This window comes from Anopheles funestus, unplaced genomic scaffold (assembly GCF_943734845.2).
Source record: "Anopheles funestus unplaced genomic scaffold, idAnoFuneDA-416_04 scaffold_32_ctg1, whole genome shotgun sequence".
Taxonomy (NCBI): Eukaryota; Metazoa; Arthropoda; class Insecta; order Diptera; family Culicidae; genus Anopheles; species Anopheles funestus.
In genome coordinates this window covers 307430-319413 of record NW_026045361.1, presented here as the reverse complement: position 1 = coordinate 319413, position 11984 = coordinate 307430, and the positions used below count along the sequence as shown (strand labels likewise).

The 11984-nt window shown below is 47.2% G+C and overlaps 1 long non-coding RNA gene across 1 annotated transcript; it reads left to right on the top strand.

Moving 5' to 3' along the window:
* Positions 1–1796: 1796 nt before the first annotated feature.
* On the top strand, positions 1797–7012 carry LOC125774580 (uncharacterized). The gene is made up of 3 exons (XR_007421064.1): positions 1797–1841; positions 3773–3954; positions 6755–7012. It is a non-coding gene; the product is annotated as an uncharacterized LOC125774580 (long non-coding RNA).
* The last annotated feature ends 4972 nt before the right edge of the window (positions 7013–11984 follow it).

Sequence of the window (11984 nt, the reverse complement as noted above, 5' to 3'; positions counted from 1 at the left end):
GGCTAATGTGTCTTGGCTAATGTGTCTCGGCTAAGGTGTCTTGGCTAATGTGTCTTGGCTAAGGTGTCTTGGCTAATGTGTCTTGGCTAAGGTGTCTCGGCTAATGTGTCTTGGCTAATGTATCTTGGCTAATGTGTCTTGGCTAAGGTGTCTTGGCTAATGTGTCTTGGCTAAGGTGTCTTGGATAAGGTGTCTTGGCTAAGGTGTCTTGGCTAAGGTGTCTTGGCTAAGGTGTCATGGCTAATGTGTCATGGCTAAGGTGTCTTGGCTAAGGTGTCTTGGCTAAGGTGTCTTGGATAAGGTGTCTTGGCTAAGGTGTCTTGGCTAAGGGGTCTTGGCTAAGGTGTCTTGGCTAAGGTGTCTTGGCTAAAGTGTCTTGGCTAATGTGTCTTGGCTAATGTGTCTCGGCTAATGTGTCTTGGCTAATGTGTCTTGGCTTAGGTGTCTCGGCTAATGTGTCTTGGCTAATGTGTCTTGGCTAATGTGTCTTGGCTAATGTGTCTTGGCTAATGTGTCTTGGCTAAGGTGTCTTGGCTAATGTGTTTTGGCTAAGGTGTCTTGGATAAGGTGTCTTGGCTAATGTGTCTTGGCTAAGGTGTCTTGGCTAAGGTGTCTTGGCTAAGGTGTCTTGGCTAAGGTGTCTTCGCTAATGTGTCTTGGCTAATGTGTCTCGGCTAAGGTGTCTTGGCTAATGTGTCTTGGCTAATGTGTCTCGGCTAATGTTACTCGGCTAATGTGTCTTGGCTAATGTGTCTTGGCTAAGGTGTCTCGGCTAATGTGTCTTGGCTAATGTGTCTTGGCTAATGTGTCTTGGCTAATGTGTCTTGGCTAATGTGTCTTGGCTATGTTGTCTTGGCTAAGGTGTCTTGGCTAATGTGTCTTGGCTAAGGTGTCTTGGCTAAGGTGTCTTGGATAAGGTGTCTTGGCTAAGGTGTCATGGCTAAGGTGTCTTGGCTAAGGTGTCTTGGCTAATGTGTCTTGGCTAAGGTGTCTTGGCTAATGTGTCTTGGCTAAGGTGTCTCGGCTAATGTGTCTTGGCTAATGTATCTTGGCTAATGTGTCTTGGCTAAGGTGTCTTGGCTAATGTGTCTTGGCTAAGGTGTCTTGGATAAGGTGTCTTGGCTAAGGTGTCTTGGCTAATGTGTCTTGGCTAAGGTGTCTTTTCTAATGTGTCTTGGCTAAGGTGTCTTGGCTAACGCGTCTTGACTAGTGTGGCTTTTCTAAAGTGTCTTGGCTAAGATGTCTCGGCTAAGGTGTCTTGGCTAAGGTGTCATGGCTAATGTGTCTTGGCTAAGGTGTCTTGGCTAATGTGTCTTGGCTAATGTGTCTTGGCTAAGGTGTCTTGGTTTAGGTGTCTTGGCTAGAGTGTCTTGGCTAAGGTGTCTTGGATAAGGTGTCTTGGCTAATGTGTCTTGGCTAATGTGTCTTGGCTAAGGTGTCTTGGCTAAGGTGTCTTGGCTAAGGTGTCTTGGCTAATGTGTCTTGGCTAATGTGTCTCGGCTAAGGTGTCTTGGCTAATGTGTCTTGGCTAAGGTGTCTTGGCTAATGTGTCTTGGCTAAGGTGTCTCGGCTAATGTGTCTTGGCTAATGTATCTTGGCTAATGTGTCTTGGCTAAGGTGTCTTGGCTAATGTGTCTTGGCTAAGGTGTCTTGGATAAGGTGTCTTGGCTAAGGTGTCTTGGCTAAGGTGTCTTGGCTAAGGTGTCATGGCTAATGTGTCATGGCTAAGGTGTCTTGGCTAAGGTGTCTTGGCTAAGGTGTCTTGGATAAGGTGTCTTGGCTAAGGTGTCTTGGCTAAGGTGTCTTGGCTAAGGTGTCTTGGCTAAGGTGTCTTGGCTAAGGTGTCTTGGCTAAAGTGTCTTGGCTAATGTGTCTTGGCTAATGTGTCTCGAATAATGTGTCTTGGCTAATGTGTCTTGGCTTAGGTGTCTCGGCTAATGTGTCTTGGCTAATGTGTCTTGGCTAATGTGTCTTGGCTAATGTGTCTTGGCTAATGTGTCTTGGCTAAGGTGTCTTGGCTAATGTGTCTTGGCTAAGGTGTCTTGGATAAGGTGTCTTGGCTAATGTGTCTTGGCTAAGGTGTCTTGGCTAAGGTGTCTTGGCTAAGCTGTCTTGGCTAAGGTGTCTTGGCTAAGGTGTCTTGGCTAATGTGTCTTGGCTAATGTGTCTCGGCTAAGGTGTCTTGGCTAATGTGTCTTGGCTAATGTGTCTTGGCTAATGTGTCTTGGCTAATGTGTCTTGGCTAAGGTGTCTCGGCTAATGTGTCTTGGCTAATGTGTCTTGGCTAATGTGTCTTGGCTAATGTGTCTTGGCTAATGTGTCTTGGCTATGTTGTCTTGGCTAAGGTGTCTTGGCTAAGGTGTCTTGGCTAATGTGTCTTGGCTAAGGTGTCTTGGCTAAGGTGTCTTGGCTAAGGTGTCCTGGCTAATGTGTCTTGGCTAATGTGTCTTGGCTAATGTGTCTTGGCTAATGTGTCTTGGCTAAGGTGTCTCGGCTAATGTGTCTTGGCTAATGTGTCTTGGCTAATGTGTCTTGGCTAATGTGTCTTGGCTAATGTGTCTTGGCTAAGGTGTCTTGGCTAAGGTGTCTTGGCTAAGGTGTCTTGGCTAATGTGTCTTGGCTAATGTGTCTCGGCTAAGGTGTCTTGGCTAATGTGTCTTGGCTAAGCTGTCTTGGCTAATGTGTCTTGGCTAATGTGTCTTGGCTAAGGTGTCTTGGCTAATGTGTCTTGGCTAAGGTGTCTCGGCTAATGTGTCTTGGCTAATGTATCTTGGCTAATGTGTCTTGGCTAAGGTGTCTTGGCTAATGTGTCTTGGCTAAAGTGTCTTGGATAAGGTGTCTTGGCTAAGGTGTCTTGGCTAATGTGTCTTGGCTAAGGTGTCTTTTCTAATGTGTCTTGGCTAAGGTGTCTTGGCTAACGCGTCTTGACTAGTGTGGCTTTTCTAAAGTGTCTTGGCTAAGATGTCTCGGCTAAGGTGTCTTGGCTAGTGTGTCTTGGCTAAAGTGTCTTGGCTAATGTGTATTGGCAAAGGTGTTTTGGCTAAAGTGTCTTGGTTAAGGTGTCTTGGCTAATGTGTCTTGGCTAAGGTGTCTTGGCTAATGTGTCTTGGCTAAGGTGTCTTGGCTAAGGTGTCTTGGCTAAGGTGTCTTGGCTAAGGTGTCTTGGCTAAGGTGTCTTGGCTAATGTATCTTGGCTAATGTGTCTTGGCTAAGGTGTCTTGCTAAAGTGTCTTGGCTAATGTGTTTTAGCAAATGTGTCTTGGCTAATGTGTCTTGGCTAATGTGTCTTGGCTAAGGTGTCTTGGCTAAGGTGTCTTGGCTAAGGTGTCTTTTCTAAGGTGTCTTGGCTAATGTGTCTTGGCTAATGTGTCTTGGCTAATGTGTTTTAGCAAATGTGTCTTGGCTAATGTGTTTTAGCAAATGTGTCTTGGCTAGAGTGTCTTGGCTAAGGTGTCTTGGCTAATGTGTCTTGACTAATGTGTCTTGGTTTATGTGTCTTGGCTAAGGTGTCTTGGCTAATGTGTCTTGGCTAAGGTGTCTCGGCTAATGTGTCTTGGCTAATGTGTCTTGAATAAGGTGTCTTGGCTAAGGTGTCTTGGCTAGAGTGTCTTGGCTAAGGTGTCTTGGCTAATGTGTCTTGACTAATGTGTCTTGGCTAATGTGTCTTGGCTAAGGTGTCTTGGCTAATGTGTCTTGGCTAAGGTGTCTTGGCTAAGGTGTCTTGGCTAAGGTGTCTTGGCTAATGTATCTTGGCTAATGTGTTCTTGCTAAGGTGTCTTGGCTAAAGTGTCTTGGCTAATGTGTCTTGGCTAATGTGTCTTGGCTAATGTGTCTTGGCTAAGGTGTCTTGGCTAAGGTGTCTTGGCTAAGGTGTCATGGCTAATGTGTCTTGGCTAAGGTGTCTTGGCTAATGTGTCTTGGCTAATGTGTCTTGGCTAATGTGTCTTGGTTTAGGTGTCTTGGCTAGAGTGTCTTGGCTAAGGTGTCTTGGATAAGGTGTCTTGGCTAATGTGTCTTGGCTAAGGTGTCTTGGCTAAGGTGTCTTGGCTAAGGTGTCTTGGCTAAGGTGTCTTGGCTAATGTGTCTTGGCTAATGTGTCTCGGCTAAGGTGTCTTGGCTAATGTGTCTTGGCTAAGGTGTCTTGGCTAATGTGTCTTGGCTAAGGTGTCTCGGCTAATGTGTCTTGGCTAATGTGTCTTGGCTAATGTGTCTTGGCTAAGGTGTCTTGGCTAATGTGTCTTGGCTAAGGTGTCTTGGATAAGGTGTCTTGGCTAAGGTGTCTTGGCTAAGGTGTCTTGGCTAAGGTGTCATGGCTAATGTGTCATGGCTAAGGTGTCTTGGCTAAGGTGTCTTGGCTAAGGTGTCTTGGATAAGGTGTCTTGGCTAAGGTGTCTTGGCTAAGGTGTCTTGGCTAAGGTGTCTTGGCTAAGGTGTCTTGGCTAAAGTGTCTTGGCTAATGTGTCTTGGCTAATGTGTCTCGGCTAATGTGTCTTGGCTAATGTGTCTTGGCTTAGGTGTCTCGGCTAATGTGTCTTGGCTAATGTGTCTTGGCTAATGTGTCTTGGCTAATGTGTCTTGGCTAAGGTGTCTTGGCTAATGTGTCTTGGCTAAGGTGTCTTGGATAAGGTGTCTTGGCTAATGTGTCTTAGCTAAGGTGTCTTGGCTAAGGTGTCTTGGCTAAGGTGTCTTGGCTAAGGTGTCTTGGCTAATGTGTCTTAGCTAATGTGTCTCGGCTAAGGTGTCTTGGCTAATGTGTCTTGGCTAATGTGTCTTGGCTAATGTTACTCGGCTAATGTGTCTTGGCTAATGTGTCTTGGCTAAGGTGTCTCGGCTAATGTGTCTTGGCTAATGTGTCTTGGCTAATGTGTCTTGCCTAATGTGTCTTGGCTAAGTTGTCTTGGCTAAGGTGTCTTGGCTAATGTGTCTTGGCTAATGTGTCTTGGCTAAGTTGTCTTGGCTAAGGTGTCTTGGCTAATGTGTCTTGGCTAATGTGTCTTGGCTAATGTTACTCGGCTAATGTGTCTCGGCTAATGTGTCTTGGCTAATGTGTCTTGGCTTAGGTGTCTCGGCTAATGTGTCTTGGCTAATGTGTCTTGGCTAATGTGTCTTGGCTAATGTGTCTTGGCTAAGGTGTCTTGGCTAAGGTGTCTTGGCTAAGGTGTCTTGGCTAAGGTGTCATGGCTAATGTGTCTTGGCTAAGGTGTCTTGGCTAATGTGTCTTGGCTAATGTGTCTTGGCTAATGTGTCTTGGTTTAGGTGTCTTGGCTAGAGTGTCTTGGCTAAGGTGTCTTGGATAAGGTGTCTTGGCTAATGTGTCTTGGCTAAGGTGTCTTGGCTAAGGTGTCTTGGCTAAGGTGTCTTGGCTAAGGTGTCTTGGCTAATGTGTCTTGGCTAATGTGTCTCGGCTAAGGTGTCTTGGCTAATGTGTCTTGGCTAAGGTGTCTTGGCTAATGTGTCTTGGCTAAGGTGTCTCGGCTAATGTGTCTTGGCTAATGTGTCTTGGCTAATGTGTCTTGGCTAAGGTGTCTTGGCTAATGTGTCTTGGCTAAGGTGTCTTGGATAAGGTGTCTTGGCTAAGGTGTCTTGGCTAAGGTGTCTTGGCTAAGGTGTCATGGCTAATGTGTCATGGCTAAGGTGTCTTGGCTAAGGTGTCTTGGCTAAGGTGTCTTGGATAAGGTGTCTTGGCTAAGGTGTCTTGGCTAAGGTGTCTTGGCTAAGGTGTCTTGGCTAAGGTGTCTTGGCTAAAGTGTCTTGGCTAATGTGTCTTGGCTAATGTGTCTCGGCTAATGTGTCTTGGCTAATGTGTCTTGGCTTAGGTGTCTCGGCTAATGTGTCTTGGCTAATGTGTCTTGGCTAATGTGTCTTGGCTAATGTGTCTTGGCTAAGGTGTCTTGGCTAATGTGTCTTGGCTAAGGTGTCTTGGATAAGGTGTCTTGGCTAATGTGTCTTAGCTAAGGTGTCTTGGCTAAGGTGTCTTGGCTAAGGTGTCTTGGCTAAGGTGTCTTGGCTAATGTGTCTTAGCTAATGTGTCTCGGCTAAGGTGTCTTGGCTAATGTGTCTTGGCTAATGTGTCTTGGCTAATGTTACTCGGCTAATGTGTCTTGGCTAATGTGTCTTGGCTAATGTGTCTTGGCTAAGGTGTCTCGGCTAATGTGTCTTGGCTAATGTGTCTTGGCTAAGGTGTCTTGGCTAAGGTGTCTTGGCTAAGGTGTCTTGGATAAGGTGTCTTGGCTAAGGTGTCTTGGCTAAGGTGTCTTGGCTAAGGTGTCTTGGCTAAGGTGTCTTGGCTAAAGTGTCTTGGCTAATGTGTCTTGGCTAATGTGTCTCGGCTAATGTGTCTTGGCTAATGTGTCTTGGCTTAGGTGTCTCGGCTAATGTGTCTTGGCTAATGTGTCTTGGCTAATGTGTCTTGGCTAATGTGTCTTGGCTAAGGTGTCTTGGCTAATGTGTCTTGGCTAAGGTGTCTTGGATAAGGTGTCTTGGCTAATGTGTCTTAGCTAAGGTGTCTTGGCTAAGGTGTCTTGGCTAAGGTGTCTTGGCTAAGGTGTCTTGGCTAATGTGTCTTAGCTAATGTGTCTCGGCTAAGGTGTCTTGGCTAATGTGTCTTGGCTAATGTGTCTTGGCTAATGTTACTCGGCTAATGTGTCTTGGCTAATGTGTCTTGGCTAAGGTGTCTTGCCTAATGTGTCTTGGCTAATGTGTCTTGGCTAATGTGTCTTGCCTAATGTGTCTTGGCTAAGTTGTCTTGGCTAAGGTGTCTTGGCTAATGTGTCTTGGCTAATGTGTCTTGGCTAAGTTGTCTTGGCTAAGGTGTCTTGGCTAAGGTGTCTTGGCTAATGTGTCTTGGCTAAGGTGTCTTGGCTAATGTGTCTTGGCTAATGTGTCTTGGCTAAAGTGTCTTGGCTAAGGTGTCTTGGCTAAGGTGTCTTGGCTAAGGTGTCTTGGCTAATGTGTCTTGGCTAATGTGTCTCGGCTAAGGTGTCTTGGCTAAGGTGTCTTGGCTAAGGTGTCTTGGCTAAGGTGTCTTGGCTAAAGTGTCTTGGCTAAGATGTCTCGGCTAAGGTGTCTTTGCTAGTGTGTCTTGGCTAAGGTGTCTTGGCTAATGTGTCTTGGCTAAGGTGTCTTGGCTAAGGTGTCTTGGCTAAGGTGTCTTGGCTAAGGTGTCTTGGCTAAGGTGTCTTGGCTAATGTGTCTTGGCTAAAGTGTCTTGGCTAATGTGTCTTGGCTAATGTGTCTTGGCTAATGTGTCTTGGCTAAGGTGTCTTGGCTAATGTGTCTTGGCTAATGTGTTTTGGCTAAGGTGTCTTGGCTAATGTGTCTTGGCTAATGTGTCTTGGCTAATGTGTCTCGGCTAATGTGTCTTGGCTAATGTGTCTTGCCTAATGTGTCTTGGCTAAGTTGTCTTGGCTAAGGTGTCTTGGCTAATGTGTCTTGGCTAATGTGTCTTGGCTAAGTTGTCTTGGCTAAGGTGTCTTGGCTAATGTGTCTTGGCTAATGTGTCTTGGCTAATGTTACTCGGCTAATGTGTCTCGGCTAATGTGTCTTGGCTAATGTGTCTTGGCTTAGGTGTCTCGGCTAATGTGTCTTGGCTAATGTGTCTTGGCTAATGTGTCTTGGCTAATGTGTCTTGGCTAAGGTGTCTTGGCTAAGGTGTCTTGGCTAAGGTGTCTTGGCTAAGGTGTCATGGCTAATGTGTCTTGGCTAAGGTGTCTTGGCTAATGTGTCTTGGCTAATGTGTCTTGGCTAATGTGTCTTGGTTTAGGTGTCTTGGCTAGAGTGTCTTGGCTAAGGTGTCTTGGATAAGGTGTCTTGGCTAATGTGTCTTGGCTAAGGTGTCTTGGCTAAGGTGTCTTGGCTAAGGTGTCTTGGCTAAGGTGTCTTGGCTAATGTGTCTTGGCTAATGTGTCTCGGCTAAGGTGTCTTGGCTAATGTGTCTTGGCTAAGGTGTCTTGGCTAATGTGTCTTGGCTAAGGTGTCTCGGCTAATGTGTCTTGGCTAATGTGTCTTGGCTAATGTGTCTTGGCTAAGGTGTCTTGGCTAATGTGTCTTGGCTAAGGTGTCTTGGATAAGGTGTCTTGGCTAAGGTGTCTTGGCTAAGGTGTCTTGGCTAAGGTGTCATGGCTAATGTGTCATGGCTAAGGTGTCTTGGCTAAGGTGTCTTGGCTAAGGTGTCTTGGATAAGGTGTCTTGGCTAAGGTGTCTTGGCTAAGGTGTCTTGGCTAAGGTGTCTTGGCTAAGGTGTCTTGGCTAAAGTGTCTTGGCTAATGTGTCTTGGCTAATGTGTCTCGGCTAATGTGTCTTGGCTAATGTGTCTTGGCTTAGGTGTCTCGGCTAATGTGTCTTGGCTAATGTGTCTTGGCTAATGTGTCTTGGCTAATGTGTCTTGGCTAAGGTGTCTTGGCTAATGTGTCTTGGCTAAGGTGTCTTGGATAAGGTGTCTTGGCTAATGTGTCTTAGCTAAGGTGTCTTGGCTAAGGTGTCTTGGCTAAGGTGTCTTGGCTAAGGTGTCTTGGCTAATGTGTCTTAGCTAATGTGTCTCGGCTAAGGTGTCTTGGCTAATGTGTCTTGGCTAATGTGTCTTGGCTAATGTTACTCGGCTAATGTGTCTTGGCTAATGTGTCTTGGCTAATGTGTCTTGGCTAAGGTGTCTCGGCTAATGTGTCTTGGCTAATGTGTCTTGGCTAAGGTGTCTTGGCTAAGGTGTCTTGGCTAAGGTGTCTTGGATAAGGTGTCTTGGCTAAGGTGTCTTGGCTAAGGTGTCTTGGCTAAGGTGTCTTGGCTAAGGTGTCTTGGCTAAAGTGTCTTGGCTAATGTGTCTTGGCTAATGTGTCTCGGCTAATGTGTCTTGGCTAATGTGTCTTGGCTTAGGTGTCTCGGCTAATGTGTCTTGGCTAATGTGTCTTGGCTAATGTGTCTTGGCTAATGTGTCTTGGCTAAGGTGTCTTGGCTAATGTGTCTTGGCTAAGGTGTCTTGGATAAGGTGTCTTGGCTAATGTGTCTTAGCTAAGGTGTCTTGGCTAAGGTGTCTTGGCTAAGGTGTCTTGGCTAAGGTGTCTTGGCTAATGTGTCTTAGCTAATGTGTCTCGGCTAAGGTGTCTTGGCTAATGTGTCTTGGCTAATGTGTCTTGGCTAATGTTACTCGGCTAATGTGTCTTGGCTAATGTGTCTTGGCTAAGGTGTCTTGGCTAATGTGTCTTGGCTAATGTGTCTTGGCTAATGTGTCTTGCCTAATGTGTCTTGGCTAAGTTGTCTTGCTAAGGTGTCTTGGCTAAGGTGTCATGGCTAATGTGTCTTGGCTAAGGTGTCTTGGCTAATGTGTCTTGGCTAATGTGTCTTGGCTAATGTGTCTTGGCTAATGTGTCTTGGCTAAGGTGTCTTGGCTAAGGTGTCTTGGCTAAGGTGTCATGGCTAATGTGTCTTGGCTAAGGTGTCTTGGCTAATGTGTCTTGGCTAATGTGTCTTGGCTAATGTGTCTTGGTTTAGGTGTCTTGGCTAGAGTGTCTTGGCTAAGGTGTCTTGGATAAGGTGTCTTGGCTGATGTGTCTTGGCTAATGTGCCTTGGCTAATGTGTCTTGGCTAATGTGTCTTGGCTATGTTGTCTTGGCTAAGGTGTCTTGGCTAAGGTGTCTTGGCTAATGTGTCTTGGCTAAGGTGTCTTGGCTAAGGTGTCTTGGCTAATGTGTCTTGGCTAAGGTGTCTTGGCTAAGGTGTCTTGGCTAATGTGTCTTGGCTAAAGTGTCTTGGCTAATGTGTCTTGGCTAATGTGTCTTGGCTAATGTGTCTTGGCTAAGGTGTCTTGGCTAATGTGTCTTGGCTAATGTGTCTTGGCTAAGGTGTCTTGGCTAATGTTTTTTTTTTTTTTTTTTTTTTTTTTTACAAGGAGTTTAAAATCTTCGAAAGACACCCACAGTGGGGGACATGGGATTTTTACCCAGTAAAAAACTCTCCTTGAACCCTGTGCACCCTCCCACGGAATCACCTCGCGGTATTACTTCATGGGAGGGGCAGTGCTGTGCACTTAGTCTACTTGGTACGTACTAGCAACATATAACACTCTCGAGCACATGTAGGTTTTACACTGGACGGTCACACACGCACACACAACACTTCACACTAAACACTCAGGCAAGACCATGCATCTGGTCTTCTCTCCACCACCGCTGCAGCTTTGTAACGACCTGGCGCATCATCGTCGACGCAGCCTCCCACATATTGCTGTTCTGGAGCATCAGCTGCACCAAGTTTGAGTGCCCAACCTCCGTATCGCACATGTCGTTCAGCTGCTGACGTTCGGCGATGAACCTTGGACAGCCGAACATGACATGTTCTGCCGTCTCGTCGGCGTCCGGACAAGCTGGGCACCGCGGCGAAGACGCGTGCGTAAACCTATGCAAGTAGCTCCGGAAGCAGCCATGGCCGGAAAGAATCTGCGTGACGAAGAAGTCTACGTCACCATGCGTCCTTCCAACCCATGCCGCAACATCGGGAATCAGCGAATAGGTCCATCTGCCTGTTGTTGAACTTGACCAGCTGCTCTGCCATTTCTGCGTCGTCTCTGCCCTGATGCGTTTCTTCACAGCTGCAGTGAGAGGTTCCCCCGCACGTGCCGTCCGGAAATTCTCCAAGTCCTCCTCAAGAATGATGCATAGGGGCATCATACCCGATATCACGCAAACCGCATCGTACGAGATGGTACGGTAAGCACTAGCAACACGCATGGCCAATCGCCGATGTACTCTACGTACAGTATTCTGGTGCTGCTTTTCCGACAGAATATGCGCCCAGACTGGCGCACCATATCTTATAACGGATATGGCAACGCTTGCGTGAAGACGTCGTATGCTGCTGCTGGGTCCACCTATGTTTGGCATGAATGATGCCAATGCATTTGCGGTCTTCATGGCTTTATTGCATGCATCATCTAGATGGTGCTTGAATTTCAGCCGGTCATCGATTCGAATCCCAAGGTATTTGAGATTCCTGACGGACTCAATGTGCTCTGAGCCCACCAGTATCGATGCCTTCTGCACTTCCTTATGGCTGCTGATGAGTATGAACTCTGTTTTCGCGTGCGCAATTTCTAAGCAGGCTGCTTTCATCCATTCATCGATTCTACCGACAGCATCCGTGGCTAACATCTCAACCTCCTCGATGGATTCGCCGGTGACTGTTAACGCAATGTCGTCTGCAAAGCCGGTGAGCTCAGTTTTTGGAGGAAGAGCGAGGGTTAGTACTCCGTTATACATGACGTTCCACAGGGTGGGACCAAGAACTGATCCCTGTGGAACTCCGGCTGTAATGGTGGACGTTTTAACCCCCTCGCCTGTTTCGTACTGCAAAACGCGGCCGTGGAGGTAGCTCCTCAGCACCCTGCACAAATACGGGGGAACCCTCATGTTCTCCAACGCAACTGCTATCGCCTCCCAACTAGCGCTGTTGAATGCGTTTTTGACGTCTATAGTGACGACTGCACAGTAGCGAGCACCACACCTTTTCCGACGAAACGCTGCGTTGCCTTTCTCGAGCACCGCCAGTACTGCGTCAACCGTTGAGCGCTTCTTCCGAAAACCGAACTGGCGCTCAGAAAGTCCGTGTTCGCCTTCCGTGTATTGAACCAAACGATCCAGAAGCGTCATCTCCTGAACCTTAGCCATGGTGTCGATGAGACCCAACGGCCTGAAGGCTGACGGGTCGCCCGGTGGCTTGCCCGGCTTTGGTATTAGAACCAGCTTTTGCTTCTTCCACAACGACGGGAACTGCCCAGACAGGAGAGTGGTCTGCAGCACGGTTTGGAACACTGCCGGATACGCTTTCATGGCCACCATGACTGCCTCGTTAGGAAGTCCATCCGGCCCGGGTGCTTTTCCTGGTTTGAGGCGGTCAGCGATCCTGAGGATCTCGTCGACTGTAATCGGCTCAGGTTCGGACTCCGGGACTGTGAACGCTGGGTTTAGTACCGGAGGGTTGTGCGTCGGGAACAATCT